The sequence below is a fragment of the Tamandua tetradactyla genome, chromosome 8, assembly GCF_023851605.1.
Source record: "Tamandua tetradactyla isolate mTamTet1 chromosome 8, mTamTet1.pri, whole genome shotgun sequence".
In the NCBI taxonomy this organism is placed as follows: domain Eukaryota; kingdom Metazoa; phylum Chordata; class Mammalia; order Pilosa; family Myrmecophagidae; genus Tamandua; species Tamandua tetradactyla.
In genome coordinates, this window is record NC_135334.1 from 14,906,316 (window position 1) to 14,918,561 (window position 12,246).

Sequence of the window (12,246 nt, forward strand, 5' to 3'; positions counted from 1 at the left end):
AAATGACCCTAAAAATTTCTGGAACTATTTACAGTTTTTCTATGTCCACAGTTTTTGTCCCTCTTCCTCTGTTTGAATGCAGCTGTAAGTTACATAAGACAGGGACCTGATGTGATTCACAGAAAGCAAGGAAAAGAACTGGTCAGACAATATCCTATGGCACAGCTCACCAGGAATGGGAAAGGGAAAAAAGGCAATCAGTGGGTAGTGTTCTGTCCACATGGGAATGAAATTAACCTTGTTTGCATCTGAAAACAAAAATAAGAAGTTGGCACCACCTTGAGACTGAGAATGACAACAAAGTCAAGCAATAGATCTTCTTGATACATTAGAATTTGGAAGAACAAAAGATACTAGAATAAAAATTCCTACAAGAATCCATTAGAAAGAAAGATGGCGAGAAGGAAAAGAAGAGGACTTGAAGAAGAGGATGAGGTGGCTCATGAAGGCAAGAACACAGCAATGGAGCCTGGGACTAAGGTAGCATCACAGATTGTGCTCTGTTTGTTATTCTCTTCTGGGTTTTCTTCAGAGCAAGTTTGATGTCCTTGTTCCTCAGATTATACATAATGTGGTTCAGCATGGGCACCACATTGGTATAAAGCACTGAGAAAAACTTCTCCTGACCCAAAGACCCAGAAGCTGATGGCCTGACATAAGGGGGCAGCCCAGATCCATAGAAAAGGCCAACAGTAATTAAGTGGGAACCACAGGTATTGGAAGGTTTTGGACCAGTCCTTAGCAGACGGCATGTGAAAGATATTGAAAAGAATTGTAGCATAAGAGGTAAAGATAAGGACACTTGATACTATGATAACTGTGCCCACATTAAGAGAAGCCACAAGCTCATTGACATAGATGCTGCTGCAGGAGAGCTGGAGCAGGGTGAAGATGTCACACATGTAGCGGTTGATGATTGCCGGATTTAATATCGGCCTCATCTCTCAGGCCCTCCACCTAGCAACTTCTGACCTCACATCGCACCACTGTCTTCTCACTCTCCGATTGGCCCAACCTTCGTCCTCTCGCTCTCTGCCTGGCAACACCATATTCCTCTGCCTGGCAACATCATATCCCTCTGCCTGGCAACATCATATTCAAACCATTCCATTGGACCTTTCTGCTCTCAGCACACCCAATCCCTCGCTGCCACCCTTAGCCTCCTCACCAATCACGCAGCGCACCTCCCCTGGCCCTCCCCATTTCCACCTCACCACTATATAAACCTCTGTACTTCCCCTAATAAACATTCGATGTGCACACCTCCACTCGTTCCCGCGAGTCAGTTCTTGTCTCGCGCGCCCTCCACGCCTTGCGAGCCCCCGGGACTGAAAGCAGATCCGGACTGCCCGAGTCCCCCCCGTTTGCTAAGAGATGGACCCCAAGCGGGAGTCACAGAAACCAGGACAGGAAACGGCTCCTGCAGTTGGCGCCCAAACAGGGACTTCCCCGCCGCTCGTCCTCTCTTCAGCCCCACTCGCTGGCACCTTGCTTGCAAGGTAAGGGCCCCGCCTCATAAGCCCGGCAACTTCCCTTCTTAAAATAATCCCAATATTGCCTTTACCCCAATACTAGCACTGCATGATCTACTGGCTCTTATTAATTTGTTCCTTAGCCATTGTGTTTGCTATAATCCTAGCAGAAATAGCCCCCGAAAATTGGACTGTATTAGAACGAATATTACTTGCCATAACCTTCTTATTTATCATGGGGGCCATTGTCCTTCTCCCCCTCTTTCTTTAAAATACATCTATTACCCTCACCCCTCTCTCTGCCGCCATGGGCAACCGCCTCATGGCGCGCCAGGCACCACAAGTCCGCGCCTTAGCAGCCCTCCTAGACACCCACAAATGTAAGGTATCTGTTCGTCAGCTCCAAGTTTATTGGGACCTGGTCCTCCCGTTTAACCCGTGGCTTCTCACTTGCCACCTGTGGGACCCCGCTACCTATGATAAGCTCATTGATCATGTCAGGAGCGCCATGGAGCACGAAAACAAATGGTTTCCCCCTGGGCTTTTACCCACCTTAATAACTATCCGGTCTTGCCTCCAAGGGTCTCCGCCCCCAGCCCATACTTCCCCATGGGAGGCCCTATTTCAGCAGCCTTCCGGCACTCACGATAACTCCGATTTTGACACCAAGTCCCTATTTCAACAATTAAATAATGCACTTGAAAACAATCCCCCCAAACTAAGTAACCTCGAGGCCGAACAAGATGGCAAACTTCCACCTTCTTCCCCAGGTAAAAACAAGAACTGCCTCTACCCCTCCCTCCCACCATCTAGCGAGCCACTTCCTCCTTCTTCTACAAACAAAGACAGGAAGTGCGCTCCCCCCGCCCTCGCTGAAAAAAAATGGCCAGCAGCCATTTTGTGCCCCTGCCCCACCCTGTCCGCCATTTTGTGCTGACACCTCTCCTCATAACCCATCCCCTTGGTCGCAAGCTGCACAGACCGCAAGCACCGCCGACCTCTGGGAACCCTCCCAGACTACAGCATGGGACCCTTGGCCCAAGCCCCCCAACCACAACAACCCTTTCACTCATCTGCCGCCCGTGCACACCCCATCGGCTCCCATACCCCCACCGGCGGTCTCCTGTTTCCCTATGAACATTCACCCCACTCCTCAGCGCCCTCTCCCATGGTACCCATTTAATGCTGACGAGGTTAAACGCCTTCGCAAAGTGGTTAAGGAAGATGGCCTTAACAGCCCCTATGCTACCCACCTTCTTGAGGAACTGTCTCAACAATTATGCACTCCCTTTGAATGGATCTCTCTAGCTCGAGCCATCCTGACCCCCAGTCAATACATCGACTGGCGAGCTCATTTTCACTCTGAGGCAGAAAAGCAAATTATTACTAACCAGGCCTCCGGCATTGGCTACCCAGCCGAGGCTCTCATCAGAACAGGCCAATTCACCCTTCCCGTGCACTACACGTGGGCCCCGCCAGGTTTCTGGCTCCAGTTACGGGAAGTTGCCCTACGCCCCTTCCGCACATGTTCAGCCTCTAAACCAGAAAAGTTTGCCAAACTCACCCAAGGCCGGGAGGAGGATTTCGCCACCTTTGTCTCGTGGGTCACCGACACCTGTGAGCGAAAGGTTGCCGGCGAACAAGCTCAGCTGGCACTCGCCAAAGAGCTCATTTTTGAAGGAGCAAACCCTGCTTGTAAACAGGCAATCATCCCAGTTAAAGAAAAGGGCTTGCAGGACTGGGTCCTAGCTTGTAGTAATATAGATGCCGCTGTCACCTCACTAGCCCAGGCCCTCACCACCGCCTTGTCCCTCACATCGGGCTGCTTTAAATGCGGAAAAACTGGCCACTTCACAAAAGATTGTCTGTCAGCCAACCTCCCTACTGACAGGCCTCAGCTCATGCCTCCCACACCCTGCCCTCGCTGTAATAAGGGCTACCACTGGGCCTGAGACTGCCACTCCACCTGGCACAGCAGCCTTTAAACTCCAGGAGGGGCGTGCCTCAGCCCCGCCCCCAAGAGGCACAGGCTCGGGCCCAGCCCAGCCCCAAACAATAATGTGGACAGTCCCCATAACACCCAATAAACCTACCCGCTCGCTTAAAATAGACGAGTGATGGTATACAGGCACCCTTGACTCTGCTGCAGAAATATCATGTCTGCCAGTGCACCTTATGACGCGGTGGGAAGTAAAAGAAGGGCCCTCTGTTGTCGGGGCCACAGGCTCCGCCCCCTCCTTGCGATCCGCCTTTCCCTTAAAATGGGAAGATGATGAGGGCCAATCGGGCACCTTCAGGCCCCTCTTCCTAACCACAATCGATCAAATCCTGTGGGGCCGAGACATTCTTACAGCAGCAGGGGCTAGCATCACCAAGCGGCCCCCCCAGTAATTTGCGCCACTGCTCGCTTAATACCTCCGGCACCCACTCCTCTCCAATGGGACACAGAGGAACCCATCTGGGTGGAGCAGTGGCCTTTACCCTCCCATAAATTAAAAATACTCGAAGCCCTCATCTTAGAACAACTGGAAGCTAACCACATCGAGGCTTCCACCAGCCCCTATAACTCACCTGTTTTTGTCATTCACAAAAAGGCATCGGGCAAATTTAGAGTCCTCCATGACCTGTGGGAAATTAACAAACATATTTTGCCCATGGGCTCTCCGCAGCCCGGGCTCCCGCACCCTGTGACCATTCCCTCCCATCTACATGTAGCCACCATAGGTATCAAAGACTGCTTCTTCTCCATTCCACTGCATGAACGGGACCGACCGAAGTTTGCCTTCACGGTCCCTGTCCCCAATCACGCAGGTGCGGCCAGGCGATATCAATGGAAAGTGCTTCCCCAAGGCATGTGCAATAGCCCGGCTATATGCCAAGCTTATGTTGACACCGCCATAGCCCCCTTAAGGGACATGGCTTATTTTATCCATTACATGGACGATATCCTCATAGTCTCAGAACAGCCTGCACAGCTCAACCAAGTGTTGGATTTACTAAAGTCTAACCTTATGGCAATAGGCCTGAAAATACAGCCAGACAAAATCCAACTCAACCCCCCATTCTCCTTTCTGGGGTTCACAGTTAACCAGCATATAACTCCTGCAGCGCCAAAATTAGCCATTCCGGAGCGAGTCTCCCTTACGGAGCTCCAGCAACTCTGCGGGCAAATTAATTGGCTTCGATCAGCTTTACCAATCACTACAGCTGATCTTCAGCCCCTTTTTAAACTTCTACAAGTCCGCGAGCCGCTCCCATCAGCGGTAGGGCGATCCATCAAACTCACAACCGGAGCTAGAATGGCTATTCAAACCGTCAATGAAGCGCTCAATACTTGTTGCCTCAACAGATTTAATCCCAACCGCCCTCTAGTGGCTTTAGTCCTGAACACCTATATCACTCCTACAGGAGCGCTTTGGCAGGGAGGCTCCCTGCTGTGGGCTCATCCAGCTAAAAGCAAGCTCTGAAAAATCTGCCCGGCGATCTAAATGTGGATCAACCTGGCTACAGATTTAGTCACACTTGCCCTTCAGACTTTCGGGGTCCAACCCAACACCATCATCTGGCCACTAAATGCTAAACAAACTGACCTTTTAATCCAAAACAACATCAACATGCAAATACTCCTAGAAGCATTTTCAGGTAACTTTGACAACCACTACCCCAGCCACCGCCTTTTGCAAGGCATCTCACACCTGCCTTTCCAAAATCCCTCTCATCCGTTCCCCTCATCATCTCCCTTTCCAAACTCAACCACAGTATTCACAGATGCGTCAAAAACCAAATTTGCTCTCATAGCCTTTCATCCTGAACAAGACAAACCTGACGATTTCACCCATATCAACCAGCATTCCGTCCAAGTTGGCAAAATCCTCGCTGTAACACAAGCACTCAGTCTATACTGACACCAGCCATTAAACATCTTCACTGACAGTTTATACACTTTCCAAGTTTGTCGCGTACTCGCCCTCGTGACCTTCTTTCCAGACTCTACACCCATCGATGGTGCTCTAGTCAGGCTTAAAAGCCTCCTAGAGCACCAGCAGGCACCTTGGTTCATCACACACATTCGCAGCCACTCCGGCCTTCCCGGGCCGCTTGCAGCTGGCAATGAAGCAGCTGATAGAGCAGTCTCTATCTCAGCCATCAACACACTCAGTGACTCCATTAATACAGCCAAACTACTCCACTCCAGATTTCACTTTTCAGCCAACTCCTTACACCATCTTTGTGGCCTGCCCAAGGAAACCTGTAAACACATAGTTTGCAGCTGCGCAACGTGCACGCCTTTCACCCCGCTTGGGCCCCTGCAGCCGCAAGGGGTCAATCCCCGTGGCCTTAAGCCCAACGCCAGATGGCAAATGGATGTCACCCACATCTCCTCGTTCAGGCGTCTTAAATATCTGCATGTGATTATAGACACTTACTCAAGCATGTATTATGCTGTTCCCCTACCGGGGGAGACCGCCAAACACTGCATTAAAGCACTCTGCCAGGGAATCCTTTTTATGGGAGTTCCCTGGGACCTCAAAACAGACAATGGCCCTGCCTACCGCAGCGCCTCCTTTGCAGCCTTCCTGCGCCTCTATAACATCACTCATCACTTTGGCATCCCTTATAACCCACAAGGGCAAGCCATTGTTGAATCTACACATCGCAGGCTTAAAATTCAAATACAAAAGGAAAAGGCTGACCTTCCCCGGGCCTCGCCCGGCGACCTGGTCACAGCTACACTCATACACATGAACCTCCTCACCTTCGATCAAGAAGGCCTCTCTCCCTTACATAAACACTGGGGACCCTCTCACAGGCCCACGCCAGCCCCGCTGGTTCGCTGGCGCGATCCGGCCACTAACACATGGGAAGGGCCAGCCCCTCTCCTCACCCAAGGGTGCGGGTATCTTTCCAGAAAATGCGCCGCAACCAATCTGGATCCCCGGAAGGAACGTCAGGCCTGCCACGGCGACCGAGCAGGCGCCTTCACCGCAGAATGAGAAACCTAGCTCACCAGACTGCCCGGATGTCCCTGGGAGACACGCCTCAGCAGGACCAGCGAAGCAACATTGTCACACCTGAACAGCTTCTGCAGCTATATGCGAGGGCCCGCCGAAACTGCCCTCAGACCTCCCCCACCCTCATTCAAATCCTTATTGCCATGCTCACCCTTGCCTCCACAGGGCAAGCCTTGGAGCTCTGGGCCGCCATCCAAAACCCCCCTGGTGTTCCATTTCTCACTCCCGATAGCCCCTTCTTTCCCCAATTTCACCATTCATCCTGTACTCTCAACCACCCTTCTCTCTGAGTTAGCAGCAAAATTCTCCTCACTCTTTCAACCTTCAAACCTAATTTTCTATAGTATTCTACTCCTTCTTCTAATTTTACTCATCCTAATTATTGTGTGTTTAGCCCGGCGTGCTTCCGCCGACCAGCAAAAAAACCCAACTACTCGCTCTTGCTACCCTACAGCTAATGAGGGGTACCGCCTGCCTGGAGGAGCACCGCCAAGCTCAGGTCTGGTTAGCCAGTGTTGCCCACCCTGGGACCTAATCGCCCGGCCAGCTAGGGTCCCCAGGGGAAGTCCGTGAGTATGGGTCGGTACTGCCCTTTGCAAGACTCCAAGGGAGCCTGCTACCCACCTGGTCCTCTGGTCGCTCAATACCTAACAGCATGCCCTCTCTTCTCCACTTCTCCTCTAACCTTATCCCTCCTTTAAAATAAAAAAGGGAGGAATTGCCGGATGTAATATCGGCCTCATCTCTCAGGCCCTCCACCTAGCAACTTCTGACCTCACATCGCACCACTGTCTTCTCACTCTCTGATTGGCCCAACCTTTGTCCTCTCGCTCTCTGCCTGGCAACACCATATTCCTCTGCCTGGCAACATCATATCCCTCTGCCTGGCAACATCATATTCAAACCATTCCATTGGACCTTTCTGCTCTCAGCACACCCAATCCCTCGCTGCCACCCTTAGCCTCCTCACCAATCATGCAGCGTGCCTCCCCTGCCCCCCCCATTTCCGCCTCACCACTATATAAACCTCTGTACTTCCCCTAATAAACGTTTGATGTGCGCACCTCCACTCCTTCTCGCAAGTCAGTTCTTGTCTCGCGCGCCCTCCATGCCATGCGATCCCCCGGGAGTGAAAGCAGATCCGGACTGCCCGAGTCCCCCCATTCGCTAAGAGATGGACCCCAAGCGGGAGTCACAGAAACCAGGACAGGAAATGGCTCCCACAGATGATGTTGGAATCACAAAACTTCAGCCTGATCATGCACCCAGTGTGAGCCATCGCACCTGCAAACCCCATCACGTATGAAGCAGACATCAGCAGAAAACATACCTGGGGGACATGGTGACAGTATACTGTAGGGGCTTACAGATGGCCACGTGGTGATCATAGGCCATGGCTGTCAGCACACAGCACTCAGAGTTGACAAAAGAGCAGAAGAAAAACAGCTGAGCCATGCATCCTGCAAATAAGATGATGTTCCTCTATGAATTAAAGCTCATCAGCATTTTGGGGGTAAAGATGAATGAATAACAGAGATCACTGAAGGACAAATTGAACAGGAGAAATTACATGGGGGTGTGAAATTGGGAATTGAGGCAAATAAGATTTATTAAGATCAAATTCTCCACCAAGGTGACCATACAGTTCACCAAGAACAGAAAAAATAGAGACAGCTGAAGCTCAAGGTGGTCTGTGAATCCCATCAGGATAAACTCAGTCATAAAAGAGTCATTTTCCATAGTGGTTCACTTCATGAGAATGAGCTGCAAGAGCAGGGGTAAAGATGACAACAGTAATGTATCCTCAGTCTTTCTCTGCAGAGTGAGTTCTGTATCTGCTGGTTTACAAGATGATGGATGTGTGAAGACACACAACAAGTCATCCAGGAGTTAATTTCCAGAGATTTTCCAGGCCTGAGAGTTCAGATTTTCCTCCATTCTTCTCTCTCCCCTGCTCAGCTTGTGGTTCACTCTGTTGGTCGACTGCCTAATGTCTCAGCATTTCCTCCGTCTGACACTGGCTTCTTCCAGGCTCACATCAAATGCCACCCCTCCCCCAAATCCTTGACTTAAGTAGTTGTGAGGGTAGAAAAAAATTAGTAGTTCAGGGATGATTTCGATTGCCTGAAGACTCCACTGATGCTGGGCCTTGAGGACACTTCATCCTAACTATTCTGAGGGAGAAAAAATTCTCTAATGGTGGAAGGAGACACCAGTTATCAACACAGTAATCAGTCTTCTATAGGCTGGAACAGGCATTCTGGGGAATAAGCCATGATTTCTACCTGGGAATATGCTCAGAAGTTCTTCTTCAGTTGTTAAAAGGAAAACAACATCATTAGGTTCCCAAACAATAAGCTGGTCTGGATGGGGATGAATCCTTGTATTTGGGGAAACTGATCTGAAGTACAGAAGAAAGAAGAAGTTCAGTGAGTCTCTGGAGGGAAGAATTAATGAGTCTATGTCTACAGGGACTCAATGTTCTTCTAAGCTTAAATTTCACATGTGGAATTCCTAATCTCCAGTGCAATGGACTGATGGCCCCCTTGGTCTCTCACCTCAGCATTCCCTCGATCCTAAGCACAGATTTAAAGAAGGTCTAGGAACAGAATCATCTGTCATATCTAGTAGTTTTCTAGAAGACTCTTGGATTGCATAAATCAAATATGAGATCATTGGTTTAATATTGAGTATGCTTTTGCATTTCAACAAAGTGCTGAAATAAAATTGCTAAGGTAGTAGATCCTCAAGTCAACCTGAGTGCAATGAATGCTTTTTTACTTCCTAATTGTGAGATTTTAGACAACTTCGGGACACCTTCTGAACCGTATATCCTCATGCAAAGTGATTAGCTATCCAGAGCAGACCATGGTGTCTCAGGAAGCAGAGTTCTCACCTGCCATGCTAGAGACCCAGGTTTGATTCCTATACCAAAAAATAAAAAAGAAAAAAAAATTAGCTATCCATTGGAATAGGTAGGGGATTAAAGGAGTTTCTTCACATAAAGCATTAGGACCATGTCTGGCACATAAAAAGAGCCTGATAAATGTTAGCACCGCTTGCCTTTCTCCTTTTCCACATCATATTTATCTTAGATTCTGGGCCATGGCACAACAGATATTTTTTAAATGAAAATTCTCTGTTGTGATGAGCTGTCTTTACATTATACAATTCAAAGTATCCTTATCCTTCACCCATTAGATGACAAGTACTACCACACCTTATAGGTTAATAAGACCTTATAAAAATTTAAATCTTTTGTGCATCAAAAGACATCTTCATGAAAGTAAAAAGAAAACCTACAGAATGGGATAAAACATTTGGAACCCATATTCATTATCAGGATTTAATGTCCTGAATATATAAAAAAGTCCTGCAATTCAATAACAAAACAACAGAAACTCAATTTTAAAATGGGCAAAAGACTTAAATAAACATTTCTCCAAAGATATACAGAAGGTTAAAAAGCAAATAAAAAGATGTTTAATATCATAAACCATTAGTGACAAACACAATCATATACTATTTCATATCCACCAGAAAAGATACTATTTTAAAAATGGAAAAAAACATGTTGTAGAGAATGCTGAGAAAGAGGAACACTTACTAATTTTTGCTAGGGATATAAAATGGTGCAGCCACTGGGAAGACAGTTTGGTGGTTCCTCAAGAAATTGGGTATAGAATTATCATATGACCCAGCAATACCACTTTTAAGTATACACACCCTAAAGATCTGAAAGCAGCAACTCAAACAGATATTTTTACACAAGTGTTCCTAGCAGCATAATTCACAATACCCAAAAGCTGGAAAAGACTTAAGTGTCCATCAACAGATGAAATGATAAACAAACAGTCTGGCATATGTGTGTAATGGAATATTATTCAGGTATCAAAAGACTGGAGTTTGATGCACATGACATGGATGGACCTTGAAACAATCATCTTGAGTGAATTAAGTCAGACACAAAATGAACATATTCTATGATCTCACTTATATGAAATAATTAGAATAAGCAAATGCATAGATTCAGAAGCTACAAGATGATTACCAGGGACCAGGTTGGGGTAAGAAATGGGGAATTCTTACTTAAATGGTGCAGAGCTTCTGTTGGGGTGATGGTAAAGTGTTAATAATGGATGGTGGTGATGGTATCACAACATTCTGAAGGCAACACCATTGAATTGCTCATTTGAGAGTGGTTAAAATAGAAATTGTATATATGTTTCCAGAAAGTAAATTTTTAAAAATCTGTAAAATGTAAGAGAGAAAAAGTTGAATGCTAATATAAATTTTGAAATATAGTTGTTAAAGTACAATAATAACATTTCATAAATTGTAAGAAAGGTAACATACGAATGCAGTTTTTAAAATAGGGAAATCTGAGGGAGGGGGTATATAGGATCTCTATACTTATTGCAAGAATGTTTTATAAACCTGCAACTTCTCTAATAATTCACAGATAAATCAAAGGAGTATATGTAAAACTGAAATTTATCAAATATTTGAAAGAGAGCAAAAGGGAAAATCCCCTTGACGTAGGTTTTAGAAAAGATTCTGAAGATGAGCTGCCAAAAGCACGATCCATAAAACAAACAAACAAAATGTTAAATTGGATATTACAAAAATCAAAGCCTATTTCTCCGAGACAGATAATAGCAAAGGAGAAGAAACATATAACACAGACTGGCAAAACATTTTAAAACATATATCTAATAAGTAACTTGTATCCAGAATATATAAAGAACACATAAGAACTTAATAATTAAACACACAACCCAATAAGTCAATGAGCAGCACATGTGAATCAACATTTAACAAAAAAGATATAGACTCTCAAATAAACACATATAAAGATACTCAACCTCATTTTTCATTAGGGAAAACAAATTGAAACCACAATGAGATGTCATCACAAACTTATTAGAATGGCTAAAATTTTAAAACAAAATAAAATAAAACTGAACTATACATAGCGGAGGTAAGAAGGTGGAGCAAGTTGAATTCTCATGAATTACCTGTGGAAATGAAAATGATACATTAATTTAGGGAACAATTTGATAATTTCTTATAAAGTTGTTCCATTCCAAAGTAATTACAAGAATAAAAGCTTATTTTCATGTAAAAATTGTAAAAGTAGGTCTTTGTTGATTATCCTTCTTCAGCTGATTAATGGATAAATAAATTTTAGTACATCAACTCCCTGGATCCCACTCAGATATATAGGGGGTGAACCTCAGATACATGTAACAATATAGATGATCTCAAATTCATTATTTGAAAGAGGTCATACTTTATACTTCAATTTAAATGACGTTCTGGAAAAGGCAAAACTAAGCAAGCAGAAATCAGAGCAGTAACTCCCAATGCCTAGGGTAGAAAAAGGGTTTAACTATAAAGGGACATGGAAGAGTATTTTGATCTGGGTGAGGTTTCCCTAATGCATGTATTTGACAAAACTTACAGAATTCTAAACAGGAAGTTGTTTATTCTACTCTATTTAAATTATATCTTAATAATGAAAATCTAAACACACACAAAGCATGAATTTCTAATTCGCATTTTCATATCTATGATAATTAGCTATATTTGAAAGTCTAAGAACACAAATTGTTGGTGAAGATGTGAAACAATTTTACTGTACCTTTATTATGGTGGGAATGTAGAGTAATAAATTACCTGGGAATGGTTGGAAGTTTCTTATAAGTTAAATACTTATTCCATCATGTAGCAATTCAACTCCTAGATATTTCCAAAGAAAA

General features: G+C 45.7%; 1 pseudogene; it reads right to left on the reverse strand.

Moving 5' to 3' along the window:
• Window positions 1-475: 475 nt before the first annotated feature.
• LOC143643225 (olfactory receptor 8C8-like) lies at window positions 476-8,224 on the reverse strand (annotated as a pseudogene).
• Window positions 8,225-12,246: the final 4,022 nt, after the last annotated feature.